The 27,590-nt window shown below is 33.4% G+C and overlaps 1 protein-coding gene across 12 annotated transcripts in view; it reads left to right on the forward strand.

Annotated features, from left to right (window-relative positions):
• ZEB1 (zinc finger E-box binding homeobox 1) overlaps nt 1-27,590 on the forward strand; it is a 179,090-nt gene that overhangs the window by 20,632 nt on the left and 130,868 nt on the right. For 2 of the 12 annotated variants that reach the window (XM_019661619.1, XM_019661618.1), the window contains exon 2: nt 26,258-26,412. The exons of 9 other annotated variants lie outside the window; for them this stretch is intronic. The gene's annotated coding sequence lies outside the window, so the exon portion shown is untranslated. Of the gene's footprint in view, nt 1-26,044; nt 26,413-27,590 lie in introns of those variants that run through there. One more of the 12 variants, XM_019661614.1, reaches the window with a different exon arrangement.

Below are 27,590 nucleotides of genomic sequence, written 5' to 3' on the forward strand. Positions count from 1 at the left end.
TCTGGATTAAAACCTAATGAGGATGATACTATCCTCATTTTATAGGTAAGGAAACTGAAGCACAGAGAGAGTGTTGCCTAAGGTTACATAGCTAGTAGTAAGTGGAGCCTGTATTCAAACTTAGGCTGCATGGCTCCATACCATGTAAAACCACAAAGCTATAAAAGATCATATGAAGTAGATCTCCAAGGTGAATATGCCATCTTTTCAATACTTTTTAATTAAGAGGGTACTGTTTTTGAAGATTGCCAATATATTGTTAGACTATGATGAAATGATTATATGATTTCCTTTTCTTTATCAAAGGCCATTAAAAGTAATATTAGTAAATGATTATTTCTAGACATTGCTTAAATCTACTCTTAAGTGAAATTTGTGTCCATACATTCATGAGATGAGAAAAGTAGATAGGTAAAAGTACCTGTTAGTCTAATTGCAGATATGCCCATATGCACAAGTGATGATAGTGACCTTCCTTCTTTTGAATATGAGTTGAAGTCATAATTTAAAGTCAGAAAGTTTAAGTGTAGCATGTATAAATTTGAGAAAGCAATATTTGATTCATGGAGTTGACATGAAACTTTTAGGAAATTCTTATGGTAAAATAGAGTTAGACTGTGAATAGAAAAAATTGGGCAGTTGTGATTTGAGAAGAAGCTAATAGTAATATTTGAAAATGAGGCACCAGGGGTAAAGAGAGAAGAATCAGACACATCCTTTAGAGCAATGGCTCTTTACCCATCGATGGGTCACACTCTTAGGAATCTGATTTAGTCTATAGGAATTTCCATATAAAGTCACGGGTTTTATAACTACATGGAAGTCTTCCCATGAGTCAGCTCTTAACCCTGTTACCATTTTAGAGCCTTTACTTTAGAGGTTCTTGAGAGATATCATCCTATAGTTGTATGCTCATGATATATGTTGTCTAAGAATTTCAGCTTTTCTTTGTGTTGCTCTTTGTTAGTTACTTCAAATAGCTTAACTTTCATTGACACATGGTTTTATCAGCAGAACACATGACTGTTACTGATTTTTCCTTTTGAGCTGAAACTATGTAAATTCCCTTTCAGAGATTCTTCAAAAGACAGTATTTCCTGCTTAATTTACTTGAGTACCCTATTTTTCTTTTGTAAGATTGAGCACATATGTAGCATATTCTAAGCAGATATTTACTTTAAAAAAAAGAAGGCTCTTGCAGCTTAATTAAAGACATTTACTTTTAAGAACACATGTAAATGTACAGCAATTTATAGCTGTGGCCATCAGATAATTTGGGATGTTCACAAAGAATTTGGGTAATTATGACAGTGTCCCAGCCACATCTCCTTTTTGTTTGCCCACTTCTTTACTAGGGAGGCTAGTTTATATAATATATAGTATTTTATATTATTTTAGCTTAATCCATCTCAAACACAGCACAGGAGAATAAATTACACCCTTGGCAGATTCTTGGGTATAACCTTCATGAAATGTTTTTCAGAAAGTAAGAAATATTTCTTCCCTTTTTTTTACAATCTTATATTGGTTATAGTAATTTCAGGTGTACAATATAGTTATTTTATGTATTTATACCTTACAGTGTGATCACCCCACTAACTCTAGTAATCATCTGTCACCATGCAAACTTATCACTGTTATTGCCTATATTCCCCTTCCCCTTTTCACCCATCCCCTCACCCCTTTGGTCTCTGTTTGGTCTTTGTTTTGTTCTGTTTCTTTTGTTTGGAGATTCCACATATAAGTGAAACCGTACGATAGTTGTCTTTCTCTGCTTGACTTTTTTCACTTAACGTAATACGCTCTAGATCCATCCATGTTGTCGCAAATGGCAAGATTTCATTCTTTTTTATTTCTACATAATATTTCATCATATATATCTGTATAATAGACACACTGCATTTTTTTGTCCATTTATCTATCGATGGACAGAAAAATATTTCTTTATTGTATCTTTTAAATTAATGCAAAATTGCTTTTTATTAGTCCATAATTTATTTTTGTGTGTTAACTTAAGGACTATAGAAATTGATATTAATTTTTTCCCTTAAAAAATTCAGTAAAATGAGACCTCTAGGATGATTACATTATTTCATTGGTGGCTTTAAGTCTGTTACTCCTTTCCTCTTCTAAGCACATGCTGCTTTTTGGCACAGGATGTGTATTTCCTTCAGATGTCAAAATACTCAGGGAAATATTTTATGTATTATTAACTTATACTTTGGGTACAGACTTGAAGCCATTTGGAGGATAAACCATAGCAATTTGAAAGTCTGTTTTTTGTTGAATGGAACTGCAGCTAATCTTTAAAACCCATTGATAACATTTTTAGTAATAGCACTTAACATTCAGAAAGAAAAAATAAATCACCTAACTTTTCGTGTCAGTTTTATATAATTTAACAATTTGGTACTTGATGACTTACTTGCTATTCTCGGTATGAGTTAGCTAGTATAATGTAACAAACATTTAATGATTGCCTACTGTGTTGTAGGCACTGTGGTAATTACTAGAGATACAGAGATGGATAAAGCTGTGGTTCTGCACTTACAGAGCTCACAGTCAAATGATGGAGTCACAAAAATAGATATTTGTAATACAGTACAGTCACTATAATACAGAGAAATGGAAAAAATGGCCCAGGAAAGCATTACTGGAAGAGATAAAGTCTGAATAGAATATTAAAGGATGGGGGGAGGGGGGGGAGAGAGATTGTATGAGAACCAAGGTGAGTGGAAGCAGAGGACCGACCTGGGGAGAACAGGAGCAAAGGCACATTGTTGAGAAACAGCACGGTGTGTTCTGAAAGTACAAGCAGATGTGTGCTTGTGGGAGTATAAATAAAGGACAGAGAGTGATAGAGAGGTATGAAACCAGATCATGGAAAGTTTTTTATGCCATTTTTATGAGCTTAAACTGCATCTCTCTTTCTATGCTTTGGGAAGTCATTGAAGAGTTTTAAGCAGGGGCCTGATTTTATTGTAGTTAAATTTAATAGATTCCTCTGGTAGCTGTTGTGGGTGATAAAATTGAAGGGGAAAAGATTGGAGGTAGGGAGGCCATTGGGAAGTAGTTGGCTTAATGGGAGCCCGTGAGGGCTTAAACTAGGGCTGTGTTACTAGAAATAGAGAAGAGGGAACAGATTTCAGACTCTTTACATTTGTTTTTGGTAAATAGTACATTCAGCAGGACTTGATGTTTGGAAATGACCAGTGGGGGAGAAGTAGACAAGTTTAACCTCACGAGTTTCTAGCTGGGGTGACTACATGGATGATGGTGGCACCAAAGAGAGATTACGTGAGTAAGGATCAACTTAAAAGCTAAGTAAGTCAGTGTTGGATACTTCAAGTCTGAAATGGTAGTGAAATAATCAGTGCAAGAGATCGAACAAGCCAACTGACTTTGAATCTGATGCTGCAGGAAGTGACTGGGGGTCCTGGGCTAGAGAAATCAGTGTGTAAGAGGTGATTGGAACCATGGGATCATATAGGGACCATATGTGGGCTGAGGAGAAAATTAAAGAGGGAAGAAGACAGGATATTGGGGAGCATCAGTTTTTCAGAGTCAAGCAGAGAAAAATAAGCCCCACAAAGGAGAGAAGGAGCTCATCAAAATGAATGAAATAATCAGTGAGCCAACCTGTGGATCCAACTGAGACTAGAAACTGCACTTTTTAAAATTTATTTTCTTTATTTTTTAAAATTAACTTTATTGGTGACATTGGCTAATAAAATTTTATCGGTTTCAATTGTACAATTCTATAATACATCATCATTAAACTACACATTTTTAATGGAACAAATTCATATACATAGTTGTGATTTCCCTAGATACCCTCTGTAGCCTAAATGATGGAGATCAGAATATAACATTAAACTAGGATTGAGGTTATGCGTTTAGGGAAGCTAACATGTTGAAGTTAGAGAAGTTTAGATGATCAGCTGTGGCAAATTTGCATATTATGTGCTGTGCATTATTCTTTATATATATATTAACTCATTTAATCCTCACCACAGAAGATGCTAAAATGAGGGCAGGGAGGTGTGTTTTGTTGTCTGTTGTATTCTCAGTGCCTGACATATAGAATGGGCTCAAATACTTGTTGAATAAATGAGTGAATATCAAGTACATATTTTTTATTCCTATTTTATAGATGTAGAAACTGGGCAAGGAAAAATTAAGTAATGAACGGTATTTATTGGCAGAGCTAGTAGGGAAGGAAGTGAGCCTAGGAGAGGGAACTGGTAGAAAATTGAGGGATTCTGGGACTAGAAATCTATCTCTATAAGATGTAGTAGAAATGAAGGCATAAGAGATACAGAAGAGGAAGACTAGTCAGAGTAAAATGTTGGAGTTTACAATATTTTGAGGTGGAGGTGTTCTTGATGATGACAAAGGGTCAGATCTTAGCAATGGAGTGGAGTAGAGAATGTTCATTGTTGAAGCTCTGTGGGCACCTATGTAAGTGTTGAAAGATTCTAAGGTTATATAATAGAAGTTTGGGTAGAGAGGAAGACTATGATACAGTCCTCAATAAATGAGGAGCTGTTGTATGGAGATGTATAGATGAGGAGGGATAGAATAGAGTATTGAATAGATGGATATCCTTTTCTTTCTGAGTTCCAGCTTTTTAACATAGATTGAGGTTAGATCTGGTTTGCAGAAAAGACCAGAACAAACTGGATTTGCTGAATATGATTTAATTTTCCCTTCTGGATATGGATAATCTTGGTGGAAAACCTCAAAAGTACTCAAAATATAAATACAAAAGTTTTAAGTTTGCCTGATATTCCAGCCATACTTAAGATATGCATTCTAAGTGTTACATTTCTTCTCTGCAAAAAGCCCCTACTTCACTTTTTTTTTTAATGTAGTAGAGCAAAATTTTTGTTTGTGTTTGTAAGCAGCACAACTCACCTCATTTGTTTGGTAGCTGTTGGGTACACATCCTAAAGATGGTACAAACAAAATACACTTGCTCTTCTAAATCTTCAGCCACTGCCCAGTGGATTGCCGTTGGCCCCCAGTTCCGAGCTGATCCTTTTACTCTCCTCCCTCCCAAGTCTCTTTTTGAATGCTTTTGTTTCAAGAAGCTCTTGAGAGCTCTCTTTCTACACTACATTATGGCAGAGAAAAAAAGTAAAATCCATTTTAGCCTTAAATTATAGTTAACATTTTAAGTTAGCATTTTCAGAATGTTTTGATAACCTAAGCAATCCTGTTTCATTTTTAAAGAATAATTCAATCTGGTATTTTATTTGGTTTGAAAGGCTCTAATTTCTTTTAACATACTTGGATAGCATTGTAATTTCTGTCCTGAAATATAAAAATCCAGTAATTTATTATAGGACTGTGCTAAATTTAAAATGTAAACCATAGCCTTTGATTTCTAAATTTTTTTTTATTTTTTGGTTGTACAGTAATGCTAGTGTGTGTGTGTGTGTGTGTGTGTGTGTGTGTGTGTGTGTGTCTTTCCCACAAATGAGTATCATCCTATGAAAAGCTCTTAAGCAATTCAAGGTAATCAAATATGTTATAAAATGTGTATAATGAAAAGGTTGAAGGAGATGCCTCTTAGAGCAGATGTACTGTGATGTTGTGGTTCTCTATGCTTTGCCCACTTCTTAGTAAGGAGCAGCTGAAATACTGCTAAATGACCTTTGACACAAAACCCATGAAGGCCCCAAGTATCATTTCACTTTCACCTCCTTTGTAAACCTAAATGCTTGTCAAGTCAGATGTGTGTCTAGAGCTTTTTACTGAATGTCCCTTTAGGAGGAGAACAAAGCCTGGGGTCAACTTGACATAATCCCCACGTTTATCTTGTTCTATTACAGAGGTTTGTTGAGGGCTGAGGTGACAGTTCTTTCTGAGAAGAAAGTGCAAACCAAGTGTAGGTGGACTTGCTGTCTTCTCCATACTGTTCCCAGCAACTTCACTGGGTCCCAGTGATTTCCATATTAACAGAAAGCAGAGGAGGTGGGTTGCTTGTTGGTATTTGTGGTTCCCACTTGATCCAACTATCTGTTATATAATAGGCACATTAACTGACAAATTAAATCAAGGTACTATATTTGAAAGTATCTTATTTTTTTCCCTTTGTCAGTAAACCAGATTAAATTGTCTCACAGGAGTTAATATCATGAGGTTTTTCATGTGTTCAAGGATGTGTATAGTATATATTAAATTATTGGTGTTTTTCTGTGTAAATTTTTGTAAATCTGGTAATTTTGCCAGTTCTTAATTATAAAATACTTAAATATAAATTTAATATTTAATTACTATTTTAACTATAGTAATGAAAATTGAAAATTCTTGAGTCTTGTTTAAACTTTCTGATTTAGGTTCTGATAATTTGAAAATTAGGAAAATGCTTAGGCTCACATGACTTTTAGTAGCAGAATCTACTGTGTCCATACTGTTTATCATTGATTAGAAGCAGCAAACAGTCATTAATTGTTAAAATATAAGAAGATTGTAGGGGACCATATGACAAAAGAACAAATTACCTTTACAGTTTGTTTGCTTTACCTCATAACTTTGTTTCAGAAGAAAAGCTCTGTTCAATGCGTTGGGTGAAAAGACCAACTCCCATCTCCTTTTAGAGGAGGATTGTGGGAAATTTCTTGCTAACTTGGACATTTCAACTTACAAGAGTTATTTTGAACATATGAGCTGGAGTTGTGAAATGGTTAAGAACTTAATTCATTTTTTCTTGTTTTGCTGAATCAATAGTTTAGTGATTAAAGTTTATGCTGTTAACAGATTTAATAAAGAAATATTAATTTGAAACTTTAATGGAAAGCATTACACAGAGGTGATGTTCAATAATTTGATATGGGAGAACACAGAAAATTGAAATAAAGATTTATCTAGATAATAAGATATGACTAGAAGAAAGGCGTTTTCTACCAGAACTTGTTTTGATTTTAACAATTTTGGGAGAGGGAAGGGAGTTGGGGGGGAGGGGGATGTTAAGCCCAGATTAACCACTTACATGCTAAATATCCAAGTCCATAGACATTTCACTAAGTCATTTATGTTTTTAGCATTTTCGTTGATTAGCCTTTTCATTTACAGGGCTCTGAATTTACTCCGTTTTTCCATAGCTACATTTAGCTGAAGATTAAAGCATACATTGTAATAGATGAAAAGAGAGTTTTTGGAGTTTGTATTATGTAATAAATTTTATTAAAGCTGTTTAAAATATAAGCATGAATTTCACCTTTTAGAATTATTTTAGTGACAGTAAAGTAGACTGGTAACCTAAAATTAATTTATTTTCTCTAAGTTTGTCACATTCTTTAGCTAACATGGTGACTATAGACACTTACCTTCTTTAAGTTGCCCAGGTGGACAAAACTACTTTCCATAACTCTTGATTTCCCCACAAAGTTCATCTTGATTAAGCAGAACACATAGGAGACCAGTAGTCTAAAAGGAGGCTGTTAATAAAACAGCCTCATTCATTCATAGGAATCATTGTTACAAGGAAAGTCAACTTCTCTAGATCTTACAGAGGGTTTTGAAAATGCTGGAAGAGCCTAGAAAACTTTTCTGTGCAGACCAACAGTCAGAAAAAGGTAAGAACATTTCCATTTACTCTAAATGCTGTATCACTTTTGAAAAGGATTTGAATAAGACTGAGATCAGTAGGATTTTTTAAATGGAAAGGGACTTGTAAAAACTCATTTGATCTGGTTATTTTATAGATAGGAACTGAGAACCTCAAAAAGTTATGTGAGGGCCAGCTGAGTGGCTCAGCTGGTTAAGAGCTCGCTCAAGAGTTTGAGCTCTGAGCAACAGCGGTTTGATTCCTGGCCCAAGCTGAGCTGCCAACAGGTGGCAGGATGGCTCAGCTAAAAAAAAAAGAAAAGTTATGTGATTTGGTGTGAGCATAGAGATATTTTGAAGCCAAAGATACAATTTCCTTACTGGGTTTGGTTGGTTAAAAGTGTGAATAGTCATTTTGAAAATATATGGAGGTTGTAGAGGACCATATGACAAAAGAACTACTAGTTAACTTTACATTTTGTTCACTGTACCTCATCCACTTGGTTTCAGAAAAAAAAACTATTCAGTGACTTGTGTGCAAGACTGACCTTCCTGCAAACACAAATTATGGGAAATTTCTTGCTGACTTGTGTATAGCAACTATTTCAGAGTTATTTTTAGGAACCGGAGAGTTGTTTTTCAGAATGAAAGTTAGCGAGACTCAATAGCATAAGTGTTGTTAATGTGTGGAAGCCTCAGACCCAAAATAAAGGTAGAATGATATCAGTTAGGAACTTAAAATTTGAATGAAACAGTACCTTTTTGAGACATTTTAGCAGTTGCCCTTAACAATTTATTTTACATTAGTTGGTTTGGGAGCAGTAATATTTTTTTTTGGCAAAAAATAAATATGTAATGGTACTTGTGTATATCAATTTTTCTTTTCTCCTTTCAATGTGGATAAGGCATTCTGATGTGCTCATCTATTATGTCTTGATAAGTCTGTAACAGACCACTTATTGAAGAGAGTAACAAAATAGTAACTAAAATAGAAAAATCCTATAGAAAAAAATAAATTTTTTTTCACTGACTTGTTTCCTGTGTAAAGGAAATTGAATAAATTTTGTCAACTTATACTTAAGTCCTATTTCTGTTGTAAAGATATAACCGTATATGTTTGATGATGTCAATTATAAGGTCTTTCACTTATAGATTACAGAATAAATGTTATCAGACCTTTGAGTCTTAACTAATATGAACACTGTTTGCACATTTTTCTGCCTGCTTTTTTGATGATAGATGCACAAAATATTTTTCCATCCTCAGACTGTACTTCTGCTAATTCAGCCCTTTGGGGTTAAGATTAGACAAGATTTACTGGTTTTTGAATGTGAGATTTTTGAAAGGCCTCGAACTATGGAGGATTGTTTGATGCTTTGATAAGTGAGATTTAGTGCTTTAAAAGAGGACTTTAGAAAAAAAATCTCTCAAAATACTTGGAAGATATTCTAATTTTCCTAAGTAAAATGCAGTTCAGCCTTAGGTAAGGAAGGTCTTGAGGTTTTATTTGGGATTTAGGAAACTCATTTTATTTCCACTCTAAAGTGATTGATTTATCAGGGCAGGTTTTTGTTTCTTATGAAGTGGTAGGGAAAGAAAATGAATTGTGCAGTGCCAATTTTAAAAAATTGAAGCAAATGTATTCCTTAGAGAAAGATCATGCTCTCTCCCCCATAACCTCTTCTTATTTAAAATAAGGTTCCTCTCTTAGTTTTCTGTCAGTCTTAATGTAATAATAATCTTACTCATTGAATAGCTAATGATTCATTTGATTAAAAACATTTATTTGACCTACATTCATGAATGTTTTAATTTGTTGCCCTCCACACACACCACCACCACCACCACCACCACCACCACCATCACCATCAGTGAACATAGGACAGCACCTTTCATAATACTATAAAAACTTACATAAACTTTTCATATTGCTCCATCATAGTTCTTTTAAGTGGATATCCCATCTCCTCATTATTGGACAAGTGTCATATTTAAATTTTTTTCTTAATTATAAATACGTGACATGAATATTGTCTGACAATTTATCCTGGGATAGAGTCCCAGGAGTGGAACTATTGGGCAAACTGTTTTAAGGCTCACAGTGCATATTGCTAAAGTGCTTCCCAAAAGGCTTTGTCAGTTTATGTTCTCCAATGTGAATTCCAGGATGTTTTGGGGAGGTTGGTGAGAACATGTAGCAGAAAGAACCAGATGGTATATGGAAACATGGTTTCTAGTCTCTGCTATGCCCACATACTAATTATAGATATCTGGGTTAATAGCATAACTTGTGTGGACCTCAGTTTCCTTACCATAAACATAAATGAATTCTGAGCACTCTCCCAGCTCTAATTCTCATTCTATTAAAAAAAAAAAAAGGTTTAAACAAGTAGAATCAATGCTAACATTTTACCAAGTAATTTGTCTGGAAGGAAAGGAGAAGCAAAGAGAATCACATGTACCTAGAGAAGGAAGGAAGCTAGGCCAAATGAACACCACACCTGGTTTACTCTTTGGGTATTTTATCTGAAGAAGAATGGGGTCCAGTCAAATTATATCATATAAACACTTCTGTTGAGACTTAGGGATTTCAGTTTTAAATACAGAATGAATGTATAAGGAAATATGTATGCAGCTTTTCAAAAGAAGTTGTGTTCTATGTGGGTTATAGGTTACAAATCCAATCCAAAAAAAAAGAAAAGGTTAAAGATTCAGACATTCACACAAAAGGCAAAATATTTTCATATTTTTAGAGTAAATTACTTTGTGATGACAAAGGGAGCAAAAATTCTGCATCATCTCAAAACATGTAGGAAAAGGTTATATGGGCATTAGGTGAAACCGGATTGTCTTTTCAAAACCCAGGTACTTTATCTCTGCCTTTATTTAAAGAAGACTTAATCTCTATTAATAATTTAGACAACTAAACAGCATTAGTGGTTGTGAGAGAAACCCGACTCTAACCTTCATCTAGCTCATTAGGAACCAATACTACATTCCAGAGACTTGAGTAAAAAAAATCTTGATGGCCTGTCACCAGTGGAGAGCGGTTTTCTTGAACCATTTTAAGGCATTTAGTAATTAAACAGATACAAATAAGAGTAATAATAAAAAGGCTGAGAGATGAGCATTTTTGTAATTAGCATTCTAAATTAAGAGTAACAAAAAATAGTTTGTTGATTCTTAATACCCTGTGATGAAAGTTATTAGCTGATTGATTTTTTTTGTCTTTTTAAAAATTGACACTTTTTGTGTGATTATAAAATTTATCAATTAGAAATGTAAATTGTGTAAAAATATAATTTACAGTGTTAACAATGTTTTCAAATAGGAAAAATCAAAAGTTTGCTGAATAGTGACAGTTTTTAAATTGTATTAGTCTTTGTGTTCACTAGAGTTCTCTGATAGATTGTTAGAGTTAGAAATAGTGAGTTCATTGCTTGACTGAGTAAATAATTCATATGGCACAAAAGCGGCTTTTTTTTTTCTCCCCAGTTCCTTTCTCCCCCATTATATTCACTTTCTCTCTTTTAAAAGGATCCTTTACAGCCAAACAGTAACTTTATGTGAATGTGCAAGAGCTTGGGCATAGTTGCAACCCCAGTGTTAGCTGAATATCTAGGGTCACTTAACACAATGAAGAATCTGTCTTAAATGTATATTCTCCAGTAGCAACTGAAAAAATATATAGTCATTATAAATTGTTAAGCCCTGACCTTATGGTCAAGTTGCCTTAGGAATTTCTTTTAGTGAAGTACATTTTTATTTTTGGATCCAGTATCTTTCATAGTGTTTGCCTCAAAGCACAGTTGAGTTTTAAAACGAGTAAATCATCTAATTTCTTCCAGTTTTTCAGAAAACTTTTTGCTAGATTAAATGACATTGTCAGAGTTAGCCTGGCAAAACATGAAAAATTTTTAATTCTTTATATGGTATATTAGAATTCTTTGTTTTCTAAGAATTATGTAGATTATATTAAATATTTATGTGGAATTCCATAGTTTTCTACCTTTTATTGTAGCACCAATGTACAAATTATGCTAGATAATTTTCTTTCTACTATTTACATCATAAAAGACTCAGTGTTCTACTGGATCAAAGCAATTCTTTCTCTAGCCTAGTAATCACTTTGACAATGACACCACTAGGATGATGATTAGCTTTCATAAATCAATTACATCCTTACTTTTTTGTGATAAATTAGTATCTGATATCCTTAAGAAATTAAGGGGAAGGAGGGTGGTAAAAGGGGGTGAAGGGGATCAAATACATTGTGATGGAAGGAGCTTTGACTTTGGGTGGTGAACACACAGTGCAATATATAGATGATGTGTTACAGAATTGTGCACATGAAATCCATATAATTTTATTAACCAATGTCACCCCAATAAATTTAATTAAAATATATAATAAAATATTCCTTGAAATGTCTGTGTATTTAGCACATTTCATGGTATAGCAATACTTTTATATTTATGTAACAGAAATTTAAAGTAAGATACAAGACTGTAATCCATACTTCTATCAACTGGAAATATTTATGAATTGATATTTTGCTGCTTCTCCAGTGTACTGATATTTCACTGATATAATGTTTATCCTTGAAGAAGTTTCTAAATAACATAAAATATTATGTTTAGTATAATTCAGTATTATATATTTTATTGTATGCTATTATTCTTCATGACAAATTATAACACATAGACTAATAAATTTTATCTACATGTTCTATTTTGATATAACCATACTCTCTCTGTTACCTGTTTGTTTCTTTTTGGAATTTTAAGTGATGCCTTATTTTCTTATTTATAAGACTTAGCGATTCAGTCAATATTAGCTGTATCCATACATGGTCATTGTATGACACATTATGATTTTAAGTGCTGAACTAGTTTTTTTTTAATCTAAGTGTAACCCTTAGTAATTATTAAAACTTAGGCTTTACCATGGTTTTTCACAATTATATTTCAGTAGTCACAGACACCAAATATTGATCATTTAAGTGCTGACACTGGTATTGTTGAAATACATTTCTAAGTATTTCACTTATCAGTTGCTGCACAATAAACCATCCTAAGGCTTAGTGGCTTAAAATAACAACAGTAATATTTCTCATCATTTTGGGTGTTGACTGGGTGAGTCTTCTGTGTAGTGTGGTCTGTTTGGGGTTCTAGGAAGGCAGGACCTTCCAAATGGCCTTACTCGCATGGCTAGCGATGAGTGCAGGCTGCTAGCTGGGAGCACAGCTGGGGCTGGCTCCTTGGTTTTCCTTCGGTGTGCTTCTCTGTGAAGTTAATTGGGCTTCCTCACAGTTATGATAGCTCATTCCAAGAGAGAATGTTCCAGAAGGCAAAGGCAGATGCTGTAGCTCTTTTAAGGCCCAGATTCTGGAGTTACCCAGAGTCACGTCTGCCATTCTGCTGGTCAAACAGGTCATAAGACCAACCCAGATATTGATCTTGTTTTAAAGGCTATCTACAAAGACAAAAACCAAATAAAATATTACATTAAATATAACAGACACTTGAAAGAATGAAGGTAATCATAAGGAAGAGCTTTCGGACGGTAATAATAATAATTAGATATTAGAATAGGTTTCCCAGGAGAATATTTTAAAGAATTAAACATGTTACAGTGTAATGGATTATGTGGGAAGTGCTGAATGTGAGAACAGGGAAAAAGAAGTGGACTTAGTTTAGTTAAGCCTGTCTGTTTATTGAAAGTTAGGGGGAACATTTCATTTCCTCTAGGAAAAATGAATGACATTGGAATCCTGTCCCATCTTCCTATTTTTAAGCTTTGACTTTAAGTTATTTTTAGGAATAGCTTTTAAGCTTTATGTGAAGCATTTTTTGGGGGGAGGGGTACATAGCACACAGTGGGGACTTCTTTTAAAATTACTTGTTTGCATAGCACTTAATTTCAGAGCATATTGATGCATATTTTCTTGATTCTAAGAGATCATCAATTGTAAGACACACTCTTTGATTTAATAACTTTCCTCTCTTTTTGGAAAAATCAAATACTTTTCTTGGGGGAGGGAGGAGCATTCTATCTAAGGATTATTCTGCATTACTTTTAGCCATAGCCACATGCTGCTCTTGACCTCTGGCACTTTTAGGATTGATAGCGTAATTCAGAGGCACATCCAGGAATTACTTTGGCTTGGTTTCCATTTCCTATTTAATTAAACTTGTAGCTTTTTTATTTTTACTAATTATATTACATATCACCAGAAGTTAAATAACTACTCTTGAAAGTCATCCAGAAGAATTTAACAGACAAGTATTTTGTACCTGCTCAGAATTATCACTTAGTAAACCTTTTAAACATAAATGCATGTCACAGGCAGTTCTGCATACATAATAACTTTTTATTTAAATGCTGCATTTTAGTGATCTCTATAAAGACACTTCAAGAAGTAATTAGGGATTTAACATTAAGTTAAAACTCAACTGTATATGGTTCTATCAATGTAGATAACTGAGGTAACAGATAAAAGGCATATTTTAGTTATGTCTAAGTCCATACATGGATAGGCAGTGATAATATATTATAATATGTGTAATGACTGGCAAGGTTCTTTGGATATCTACTGTAAGACTCCTCTTGACATGAAAAATGTTAAAGTGAAAAAAAACTATATATGCATTTTAGACTTAAGAAAATAAGACTATTTCTTCCTCCACCCCCAACAGTTACATAAGGAAGACAGAACAGGAATTGAATAGTGTTGGTTTTTAATTAAAGTTTATTGGGGTGACAGTTGTTAGTAAAGTGACATAGGTTTCAGGTGTACAATTCTGTAAAGTGTCATCTACATATCATATTGTTTGTTCACCACCCAGAGTCAGTTCTCCTTCCATCACCATATATTTGACCCCGTTTACCCTCATCTACCCCCACCCCAACCCCTTACCCTCTGGTAACCACTAAACTATTGTCTGTGTCTATGAGTTTTTGTTTCTTCATTTGTTTGTCTTGTCCCTTTGTTGTTTTCAGTTTTATATACCACATATCAGCAAAGTCATATGATTCTCTACTTTTTCTAACTTATTTCGCTTAGCATAATAACCTCAAGATTCATCCATGTTGTTACAAATGGTACTGTTTCATCTTTTCTTATGGCAGAATAGTATTCCATTGTGTATATATACCACATCTTCTTTATCCAATCATCTGTCAAAGGACAATTTGGTTGTTTCCATGTGTTGGCCACTGTAAATAAAGCTGCAGTAAATAGGAGCTCCTGACAAAGAGGACATACAAATTGGCCAATAGACATATGAAAAAATTCTCAACATTACTAATTATCAGAGAAATGCAAATAAAAACCACAATGAGATATCCCCTCACACCAATTAGAATGGCTATCATCAACAAGACAAATAATAACAAGTGTTGGAGAGGTTGTTGAGAAAAAGGAACCCTCATACGCTGTTGGTGGGAATGCAGATTGGTGCAGCTGCTATGGAAGGCAGTGTGAAGGTTCCTCAAAAAATTAAGAGTAGAAACACCATATGACCCATCTCTCCTGGATCTCTACCCAAAAAATCGGAAAACATTTATCTGTAAAGATATATGTGGATAGTGTTCTTAAGGTAAAGAATCTTGAGTGTTTGATACTTAAGGTCAAACAGTAAGTGGTAGATCTGGGATTATAAACCAGGTCCTGAAGACTTCCAGATATATGTACTGTACTATGCTACCCTTTCAACAATAATTTAGTAGTGGATTAACTTCAATTTAATGAGGTTCAATTATTCAACATATTTATTAAATGCTATTGTATGCCAGGCATTATGTTAAATGATATTGTAAAACATTAAACAAGACAGATAAGGTCTGTGTCTTCATGAAACCAGCAACTTTGGAAAAGACTGAAACTAAACAAATAATTACAACTAAGATGAACGTTAAGGTAGAAGTTATAAGGTGATACGGGAGTATATTACAAGCAAACATAACTTGGCCTGGAATGGTGGGGCAGTGTTGATGGTCAAATCAGGGAAAGACAAGAGAAATAACTTTTAGGCTGAGATGGAAAGAATCAGAGTTAGTCAGAGAGCATTGCAAGTAGCAGAAATAGCATCTGCAAAAGCAAAATGAAAAACTAAAAGGATTCCAGGGTGGCTGAGCATTGAGAAATAAAAGGTGGAGAGGAGGAATGCAGGAAACCGATTATGTGATCTTGTTCAGGATTTTGGTATTTATTATAGAGGGTATTAAGCAGAGGTGTAACATGATTAAATTTTCATTTGAAAACATGAAACTGACTGCATTGAATGTAGAAGCCTGTTGTTAGAAGCTATTTCTTAGATCAGGTTGGAGGTGATGGATATAGCAGTGGAGTTGGAGAGGTAGGATTGATTTGAAATTTGGGAAGTAGACAAAGCCTAGGGATTTGACAGAAATATAAAACTAATATTGTTATTGTTCCATCTATAAAATTTGATTGCAGGTTCACCTTCAAAATCCTTTTAGTAACTTGTGCTTGATGTTAGGAAGTGACTATATTATAGAATAGAATTTAGAAAGTATTTTCCTTAAAAAAAATTTGTGAATTGAGCTAATTTCTGTCATTACATATTTGATTCCATTAAATAGTATAGGGAGAACTGAGTTTCAAAATACAACTTGACATCTTAATTTATATGGTGAAGCATATAAGTAATTTTTTTCATATAAGTAATTTTGTACATACATGATGTATATAAATATAGTGCATGTGATTTTGTTTACACAACTTATAAATCAATATCAGGTTTGAAAGGTGACCATGAGTATTTAAGACTTTCCTGTTCTTGGTTGACTGGTCAAAACTTACATGAGGAATTTAAACAGTTTTGTTTCAAATAGCATTCTATTAAGAAACACTTTTTCCTTTATTATTATAAGAATTTATTGCTGGATCATTGGTTCTAGAAATAGGCTCCTAGTTAAATTAGAAGATTCAGGAGGAAAGAGGTTTAGAAGCATACTTCCCTGAATGCCTTATGAACTGCTTTATTTTCTTAGCCAATACTATTTTTTGTGCACTTGTGGCTATTATTAGGCTGATGTTCTGTTCCACCTGATTGTGGCCCTGGGAGTATTTAAGCTGATTGTTGCCAAATTTTTCGTTTTTTCAAAATGATCCTGAAATACATATTTTTATGTGAATTAGTTGGTAATTAATTTAAATGTTTTTAAAACACTATCATTATAGGGCAGACTATGCCTGTGGAATATGTTTGGCCCACAGGCCTCAGTTTTACAGCCTCTGCTTTGTAGAGGTCTTTAATCACGATATAAAGGTAAAAGATCAAAATTATTTCTAAGCAGGGTAAACATCAAAAGGAGGGAGGGGAGGGGAAAAATGGGTGGGAAGGAGAGGGGGAAATGAGATATTTTTTAATAAGAAGTACAGAACTAATCATCTAGTTGTAGTTTTAGTTTAAACTGAGTTCAAAAAGAAATTCGCTGCCCCTAGAATAATTTTTATATATGTCAGAGTATATGTCTAGCAACTTCAACTATCTGAATATGCATAACTAGAACTCAGTGAGAAGAGAGTGTATAGGGCATAGGGAGCCAATGAACTATATAGATGAGTCTAGTGGGTCTCTCTTAAACAGGAGTAAAGTATAGCAGAAACAAGAGACAGTTGATATCAGAGAGAAATCAGACTATAAGAACATAGCACTCTGAGTATATAATGAACCCATGAAAGTATTTCTGTATTAAAATCATAATTTGACTTTTATATTAATGATCAAGAAGAGGTCAAATTATTTGGTACACTCTGAAATCTTAAATACCCCCTCCTCCCAGTAACACAGATAATACACAATCAAGGCAATTAAGAAAATATAGAAAAGTAATATATAGCACTTTTCTTTAAAAGCCAGGAATAGATAAAATAGGTTTATAATTTTCTAAAAGTATTTAAATAAAACTTAACACTTACTAGTTTTCTAATGGCTAATTAGTTTTCAAATTAGTCTAATTTAAATAAAAAGAGTATTAATTGGCTCACGTAAGAGAGTAAGACATATATTAAGGTTAGTTAAGCCACTGGCTCAGTGATGTTTCCAAGGACTCAGTTCATCCTTCTCTACTCTTTCTTCCCCGTGTTGCCTTTCTCCCAACACTGTGGTTGCGGAATGGCTACTGATTGGAATCAGGATTACATTTTCTCCTTCAGATCCAAGAGAGGAGAATTAACTTCTCTTAGCTTTCTCATAAGCAATATATGTAGCTTTATTTTCCCCTAAAAGTTTTCCTCCATCCCCACGCCCGGCTTGCTTCTCAGTAGCCTAAATTTGTGTAATTTAAAAATTCCTAAACTAATCATTGACAAGGGGAAATGGACTTATCATAATAATGGTTTAGACTAACTGTAGTCTTCCTTTATAGCTCAGGGTCAGTCAGCTTTCTTTGAGGCACACTGAATGTTGGGAGAGACTTAGATAGAAATCAGATCATGTATTATCTGAAATTTTTGCTTGCATGAAACACCACCTTTCCCTATCATCCCTGGGAAGTACCAGGTAATCTACTCTGTCTCCTGTGTTCCAGCACCCTCATTAGCAAAACTTGTATAGCTTCTAAATTGAAGATTTTTTTCCCCAAAAAATTCTCACTGCTTAATAGACACCTCCCTTTAGAATAGCTGTGTGGGCCATGAATGGAACAAAGTTTGTTTAGTAAAATACAATTCCTTAAATTCGCTTTATTTTTTTAAAATATATGTTCTCTTCCTCCTCTCCAAAGGATTTGTGTATCATAATCTCTGTAGTAAATAGTGTCATCCTTATTATCTCATTATAAAGCTGAAGTCTAATTTATGAGATTATTTAGAGCAAAAATAAATACCTATTTTTAACATTTTAAAAATCTTTCCATAGAAAATGCTAATTGTATATTTTACGTACCTATCATTTTGACTAAAATATTATAACCAGCTGGCATATATTTCATTTCTTTCAGTTTTCAGATTTCTAAGCATTAGCCCGATATTTTAGTATCTGGGTCACACAGTCATTACAAACAAATCTAGGCTGAAATGGTTTATGCTTCTCAGTTGCCAGTTTAGTTCTCTGTTTGACCATGCTCTGACTTTTCATTATTTGGTTCCCTTTCTGTTTACTTATTTTTGCACAGTACTATGTTAGTTCTTTTTATAGAACTCATCTTCTTGTGTATTTTTGCCCCTGAATCAAGGTAACAGAGCAAATAAATAACTATGCTGTTGGCTACTATGTTTTAGAATTGTTGCTGTACAAAGGGTCACACATGTTAAATTACCTACTGCAGTGCTAATTATTGTGTGAAACCTTGTTTAAAATGCTAGAGAGACTGTGTTTTGGCATGGAAACTGTAACATTTCTTAAAGATGACCTGTATGCAATTTGGTATTGAAAGCCTCAAAATTTCTAAAGACCCTACAAAATTTTTAGATGTAAACTTGTTCTACCTTGTCATACTAGATAGTATGGCATTTTCCTTCAAGTAAAATGAGAAGTCTTAATGTCATGATATAAAGGAAAGGAGAGGGAAAGAAGAGAGGAGTGAATTGTAACAGCAAAAATTTCACCTTCACTTTTGAAGTACTATGAGCTGTAAAATTCTATTTCGAAACACTTTTTTAACTTTGAAAGGGGTATAAGTTTACCGGAAGCTTTTCTTAATATCGTTTTCCTTTTCTTAAAATTAAGAACTTTATAACTTTTGAATTTTCAATATTTGTTTTGCTAAATTTATAATACTTGATATCATAGGACTGTGTCTCATTTTGAAAGTATAAAATGCTAACATGTATACTTCTTGAAAGTTTCTAGATAAATTAATAATGTATTCATTTAGTACCATCAGACATTCAATTAATACATTTTCCAGATAATAAATTTTACTTTTTTTGATTGATAAAATATTTCACCTCAGCCATTCTTCTTGTAAAATATCTTAGAACGCCTTATATATTTTAACGACCTTGGATTGTTGATGAATATTTGTTAACACAGTGTCTTCAGGAGCTACTGAGGTATGTCAGTCGAGCCATTAGTCCTTAACAGTTCTCAATAGCTGTCATTGCTTTGAGTTTTTGTAAATAGTACTTTTAGTTTTCAGAGCTTGGTATTATTTAGTATGGCTACTAGCATAGAGAGAAGGGTATCTGTGAATAAAGTAAGAGAAAGAAGGTTCTTAACAGGCTTAAAGAGCACTTAAGTGAGGAAAGAACTGGGACTTCATGATGTTTACTTTTATTCCACCTAGTGCCTACCCCCTGCCCCAAGGAGCCCGCCCCTTTTTGCCTTTGCCTTAAAAAGGGGGCCGAGGGTGGGGAAGCATGTTACTTGGCAGTATTCCAGATAGTAATTATTAGAAGGATAACCTTAGATTTTGGAGCTAGACAAACTGATGGGAATTATAACTAGATCATTTACAATAATAGCTGGAAGGTCTGAGGCAAGTTCATAGCTATAAAATGGGTGTGTTACACCTCTCTCTCAGGGTTGTGAGTGAGGATTAAAAATGATGGATCTTACATCTAGTGTAAGCAGTATTTTAACAAATGCTAGTTTCCTTTCCTGACATTTTAAGATAAGTGACCCACTTAATTTGGAAATGAAATTTGACTATTTTAGTATGATTCTGTAAAGATTGATAGGTGAAAATCCCTAAAATACTGTAGCCTTTAAGATCTGTTTGTTCAGAAATAGGTGGTATGTGACAAGATATTGTTGATTAAATTGATCATGAATAAAACATGGTGGAATATTTTTAAAGATGGAAAATACAAATTCAGATGCAAAAACTGTTTTTTAATAAAATGTGAAAAGCATCTTTTTTAGCCAATAAAACTAATCATGTTGAAACATTAGAATCTCCAAAGAGTTGATAAGCTAGTAAGTGCTACTTTTTTATTGCAAAGGTAAATGCTAACCTATATAACATGTATCTAATTTAAAAACCTTAAAGTTCTCAAGGCCATTTTGCATTTACTAGTGCTGCAGCAGTGATGCACCTTTATTGCAGTGAGCTTCACCTGAAACAATTCTGCATAGGTGTTCTAGTAAATCACATATTTATTGTTATGAAGTTTTATAATTCTTAGCTTTTATGTAATCCGTTTTGCATATCAGATTATAAGATATTGTTCATTTAATAAGTACACTAAATACACACTTAGTGCCACTGGGTTTTGATGATACTAGAGGGAAAAAGCAAAACAGCATGGCCACTGCCTTTAAGTAGGTGTCTCACAGTAATATGAACGACTTGAGAAGATCTACACACATAATATCATGGAATTCTACAAAAATTGCCTATTTAAAACTTTCAAAAAAGGCCAGGGAGTGGGGAGGTGGGTGCAAGCAAGGTTTGACAAGAATCAAAGATACGATTTAAAATTTTCTTAGGTTTAAGAATAATGACATGAAATTTAAAGGTAAATCCTCGCTAACAAAGCAAGGATTCTCACTTCCAAAGGAAATAAATGAGCTTTGTTTATTGTTGAGATTGCTTCACAAGTACTTGATAATGCTTATTTGTACTGAATACAGCAAAGTTTTATTATTGATCCTTTTTATTGGACAAGCTGAATTTGTGAATATTTTGCATTGAATCTATATTAACATACATTTGTATGCCATACTACATGTGGAGAACATAATCAATTATCTCAATTATTACTTCTAGGCATATGTGTTAACGCTTCTTTCTTCCTCAGTAGCACCTTTAAGGCCTTTTGATATATCATAAAGAAAAAACAGTTGTGAGCTGGTTGGCTCTAGCAGACTAGAGCTAATTGATCTAAGGGTGTTTGTACTTTCCCACTGCCAAGTCATTGCTTAAACTGCTCTCTCTGCCTGTGCTACCTAAGGTTAGCCCTCGTCCTCTACTCTAAACTCGAAGGCCACCCAAGCCCACTTTTGACAGCTTCTACTGTCTACCATCTCCTTCATTCTGAATTAACAGGTAGGAATAGAAAGTTGCCAGAAAAAAACAGGCTTAAAACTTAAATCATCTGAGATCTGTTTTGTTCCTCACAGGCAATTGATTAATTAAAATAATCCTTTAGGTTCTTGTCCCTGTCCATTTTCAAAGCCAGGGTTAGACTATCATAACATACCCCTTTGTGCATACCAATGCCAAAAGAGTCTTTCTGAAGTACAATTAGGTTTTTGAGGAGAGGAAGTGAGATGATCATCCTTTCCAGGATGCAGAATATGTACTCTGCAGTATATGTACTATCGTGAAATGCCTGTAGTACTCCAAGTTGCTATTTTCTGCTTTCACTATTTTCTTTGCCCTGAAATGCAGTTTCTCTGTACCTAAAATCCCTTCTCTGAGCTCCTAGCTCACACTGCTTTCTCATTGAGCTGGAACAAAACTTTTGTGATACTTGGAAGATGATGAGAGGTTTTTTTCCCAATGAGATTCTAATCTTGTGTTTCTTTTTAGCAGACATACCACATAAAGTGAGTGTGCAAATATTTGATAATTGGTTTAGTCACATGAATTTTTTTATCAAATTGCTTGCTATTTTCTACCCAAAGAAGAAATTAAGTATATAAGTTTGTTTAACTGTTTGTTGAACCCAGGACTCCTTACTTATTTCTGAGTTCCTCTCTACTCTTAAATACATAGTAAGGTCATTGGGAAATAATCCATTGGGGATGGGTTGTGTGTGTTTTGGAGAAGGAAGTAAATCTATCAGTGGACTTTTAAAGCAGTAGCTTTTTCTGTTTAAAGTATTTTGCTTCTTGTTATTTTATTTATGAGGTTGAATTGGTACAGCATATCTATTTCCTTTATTTTTAATACGGTATTTAAAACTTTTGTGTAATATTGAATTAGAATCTCTGGGAGTGTGGCCTAGGACTCTGCTTTTTACTAAGCCTCAGTTGAGTGCTTACAAAGGTGGTAGTGGTAATAATGGTAGTGATAATAATGATTGTGATATTCTACGTTTGAAGGCTTGTATGTGCCTGGTGTACTCTTCTAGGCAGTTTACAGCTATTAACTTACCTAATGTTCACAGCAAGTCTGTGTGGTAAGATGTGATTGGTATCTTCATTTTTCAGACGGAGAAACTGAGGCAGAGAGAAATTAAATAACTTGTTCCCAAAATAAATTTCTTATAAACATGGTAAAAATCCATGGGATAAGGGATATTTCTTTGGTTGATTAAACACACACACACACACACACACACACACACACACACACACTTAGCACTCTGAGGAAAACGTTACATACAATTATATTGAGATATTATTTTGTGACCAAATGGAATATAAGTAAAACTCTTTAAGCATATTTTTTTGCTTTAATAGCTTAAGATAAATCTTGACTTTATATAATAAAATATTCTATTTTAATAATGAATGGTATGAATATTTGATGCCCTATGGTTCATAGATTAGACAGTGGGGTGAGGGGTGTCATGGTTGTGGTGGTAGAGTGGAACTAATTTGTTTAACGTCATTGCCTGTTCAAAAGAGTTTTGGTGACTGATTTTAGGTGTTGCTAATGAGTGCTCTAACTTTCAAGACCAGTAGAACTGAAAAGTATATTATATTTTACTAGAAACATCTTATGAGTTTCTGAATAAACAAGTGAAATCTAAATTGAGTTTGTGGCCGTTTTATCCTTACACCTAAATCTAAGCTGTATTTCAACTATTTCTTTTTACATTTCCTGTTTACAAATTTTCTGAATTTCTCTTGCTGACCATTTATATAGAGGATGCCAAAAAATGCATACGCTGTATTCATCTTTTCTTATCGGTATATATTATTACAATGTTAATACAGTTTTTTCCTTTCTTAAAATGTGTATACATTTTTGGCACCCTCTGTATATAGTTGGGATAATTTATATCACTGGAATCAGTCAAGATAAGACTTTTTATTTCTAATGCCATCCATGTGGCATGCTTACATGCTAGACTGGATAAACTGGATAAAATAGGACGTTAGGAAGTGGAAAACAAAAAATAGATGTGATGCCATGGAACATTCTAGGAAATTTTCTTTTTTATAGAAAGTTTTGATAAAATTTTATACAATCCTCAAGCTCATGTTCTTAGTCTGTAAGAGTTGGGTGTAAGACTCTGAAGGCCTTCCTTAAAGCTTATAAAGAGAGAGGTGGAGGTATCAGGTTTAAATTAATCATGTACTTTTCTTTCTCAAACTTTATGAATTGGTTTATTGCGTTTTCTGGGGCTGATGAGCTGAATGTTTGAGATTTGGCATGGAGGCTAAAACATTGAAATCTTTCTAATAAAATTATATCTTTCTGGGATGTAATTTTTATTTCCTTGATTATAGTAAAAGAAGCATTTGTTCTTAAGGGGTTTTGATTTTGCTGCTGATATGCTGTGCCACTTTGGACAAATAATGTACTATTTTGGACCTCTTTCTTCACTTATAAAATGAAGGATAGTATTAAATTATAAAATTCTTACAAGTGGATTAGTAGAATATACTTAAGATTATATACAAACACAATGGCAACTCACTTTCTGCACACCGTTGCTGGAATGTGCAACTAGTTTTGTTGTGTAGGTACATTATTGGTAATGTTATTCACGCCAAGAGAATCTTTCTGTGCTTTTTGATTCATGATTTTGTTAATCTGATAGGGCTTTTCAAGATTTTTTTTTTAAAGAAAAAAATATTTATTTGCAGTGTAAACAAAGTCCTGTTACTGGTTTAAGATTCTGTCTTTTGGATTAAAAATTAAATTACTGCCATGGTGATTGGAATCACTAGGGTGAGTGACATGAACAAATTTAGATTTATTTCTCTTACACTGAAAGCCTGATTTTTTTATATATGTGTGTGTGTGTGTATAGATAGATAGATAGATAGATAGATAGATAGATAGATAGATAGATAGATAGATATACAGATATATTTCCATGGTCTATAATTTTGTTTGGCTAAGGACTTTATCTTGATCTTTTGATCTCCTTCCAGAATGAGGACATTAATACTTCCATAGCCATATTCTATATCTATTTAATTTTTGCTTTATGGGTTTCATCAGGCTAAATAAGAGTAAAGTGGTTGTATATTTCTGCTTCAAAAATGCTTCTTGATACAGTCTTCTCAGATCAGCTCCTCATTTGACAAACCTGTTAAAGCAATTTAAGCTGCCCCAATGTAATTGTTTCTTTCTTGGAATTCTAACCATTCATATGTCTTTATGAGCTGTTTTCTCCTCCCCGCAACCCCATGTCAAGTTTGAGACTATAAACTCCTTGAGAGAGGAGTTTAACTTTTCCTTTGTTTCTCATATTATCCAGGATATAACTCTGTTAGTCTCTGAATAGTTTGTAAATGTTACTGCTGTTAAGGATTTTGGATTAAAATTATTGCATAGAATTTTAGGATATCAAACTGTTTGTGGCCAGTGTGTTTCTAGGATATCAAACTGTTTGTGGCCAGTGTGATTAACCCAAAGACATTTTGTTAAGCTGTAGGCTTTGTTCTGAAATCAGTTTCTCTTTTTAACCATAAATTGATATTTACCTTATATTCTCTCTCATATAAAACTGATATCAAGTTATTGATATGGGAAAGTCTTTCACAGTATAGGTTGGATAGCTGTGCATGCATGTGTACACAAGAACTGTGTATGTATGAGAGAGCGAGCAGGCACACAAAATATCTGAGGATTTATGCTAAATGATAATATGTTAAATGCATAACATGTTTAGCATTTTAATCTGAGTCTTCTGTAACTAGTTATGTGCACTTAATTTTGGATCCGTTATAGCTGACATTCAGAAACAGTTCTTAATCAGTGGTAAACATGATACTTTAGGAACATAAGGACATGTTTTTCTTTCCTTTCATGTTTTCATTTTAGCTTTATTCCGTTGTATATTTGTCAAAGACTTAAATTGTCAAGGATAAATAATTATTGAAATGGGCCAGCTTATATCTGGGCAGAAAGGATGTTGGGGCTCTAAGGTATATCTTAATAACATTTGGGAACAATTTAATATACATAATTTTTGAGAAGCATCAAAACAGACTGTAAAACTCAAAAGTCATAACACCTAATGATCGACAATCATATGTAATTGACAAGTTCTGCAAAGATTAGCTGTAAATAATAAGAGAAAAAGAGCCCAAATTGGTGCAGAAAAGGGGCTGAGTTGTTTTTACACTATAATTAGAAGTTAATAACTATAAATTTGTCTTCTCAATACAAAGAATAATGTTTTCAGGCAGGGGATATACCTTCAGTACAACCTTTAACTTCTTATAGTATGTACTACTACAAGTAGTTGATGGTTTAATAAATATGTTATGAATATAGATGATACTTTCAAAGCGTTTCCAAATATTACTGTTACTTTTATATCAATATTTGACAGAATTTAAATTTGTGACTATAATTTATAGATATATCATTGAATAAATACTATCTTTATCTTGTATTAATTTGGGTTACAGAATAATTGACTGAACGTCTTTTAGAAGCTTCGATCAATGTTTACTTAAAACTTCTCTGAAGATATTAGAATTTTAGAGGGTTTTTTGGGGGAGAGGGAGATGTTGGTCCTAGCATTTCTTCTTAAACAATTTTATGACTGCTTGAAAGGAGGCAAATGAAAGTCATTCACTTTATCTTCAGTTCAGAGTCATTGCTCATCAGTTGGTAGGTGTGGAAACAACTTAATAAAGTTTGGGTAATTTAGTTTCAGTTTAAATTCTCAACTGGCAATTGGCCGAAAACTCCCATGTGAAGACCTGAGCATCCAAATGTCATTTTGTGATTTGGCTACTATCTGCTTGACATAGGAAGGCCCTATCAAGAAAAACTAATGGAGTGACTATCAAAAGAAAATCAATGGTAAGAATTTTCACTTAATTATAATGTTTATATGTGTGTGTGTGTATGTGTCAAGCATACCAATTTATTATATTTGAATTAAAAATTTAGAACTTTTAAAATTCAGGACATAGTTAATGCAGTGTTTCAATTTATATGTCTATGACTTATATTTGTAATAATAAATGCAAAGAATTGTCTTATGGATAAGAGATTTTATATGCTTAATGTTGATAAAAACATTTAAAATGTGAAAATCAGTTATACAGTTCATGTCTAGTTTAAGAAATTCAGTTTTTGTAGCTCTACTGTAGTTATTTATTTTTTGAAACTAGCATATTATAAATATTGCTTGAGTAAAGTTTAGCTTTTGAAAAAAATTATACCAAACTGAATTCATCTGTTATTTTCATAGATGCTTCTTATTTAGAGTAAATGTCATAAATTTTGCAATAAAGTAATCTGTTGATTTCTGTTTCATTTTTTTACTTCCATTATAAAATGATAAAGGGGGCAAAGAAAATATAATATCATAATAATACCACTTAGTTTAACATTAGCCCTTTAAAAATGTATCATTGCTACTATACCTCTGTGGAAAATATTAAATTTTCAAGGTTAGATGTTTATACACCCAAAATAAAGTGCAATAGCTGTTTATAATAACTATACATATGATACCACAGTATCAAATTTTGGTGGTAAAATCAGACAGCTTTCCCCTTCCTTACACATGTTTGCACTGAGAAAATAATTCAAATTTGGTTACATTTGTATATGCTTGAAGTGACCTTAAATTTAATATTTTTATCCTACTTACCCTTTATTTGGACATTGATATCATGTCAGATCTGTGATTAGTTAACTATGGGCAGGAATAGAAGTAGTAGCTTATAAAGGTTGAAATCTAAAATCTCTGTTTATCAGAGCTTATTCTAGTGTCTCCAAGGATATAGTAGCTTTGTGATAACTGGATATTGGGCAGTGAAGGTCAGATATTAATAATAGATTGTGACTGCCGTCAAACTTACAATTTTTGAGATTGAGATAGTTTGAGTAATTTTTTCTTGCTCAGTTAGAGATGTCTGAGTGATGTTAATTGAATGTGACCATGTTATTAACTGTTTTCTAGAGCTTAATAACAAATATATCAGGAATAGCACCTGACAAGTACCTAGCATAGCATCTGTTATCCTGTA

Source organism: Hipposideros armiger, unplaced genomic scaffold (assembly GCF_001890085.2).
Source record: "Hipposideros armiger isolate ML-2016 unplaced genomic scaffold, ASM189008v1 scaffold_356, whole genome shotgun sequence".
NCBI lineage: Eukaryota > Metazoa > Chordata > Mammalia > Chiroptera > Hipposideridae > Hipposideros > Hipposideros armiger.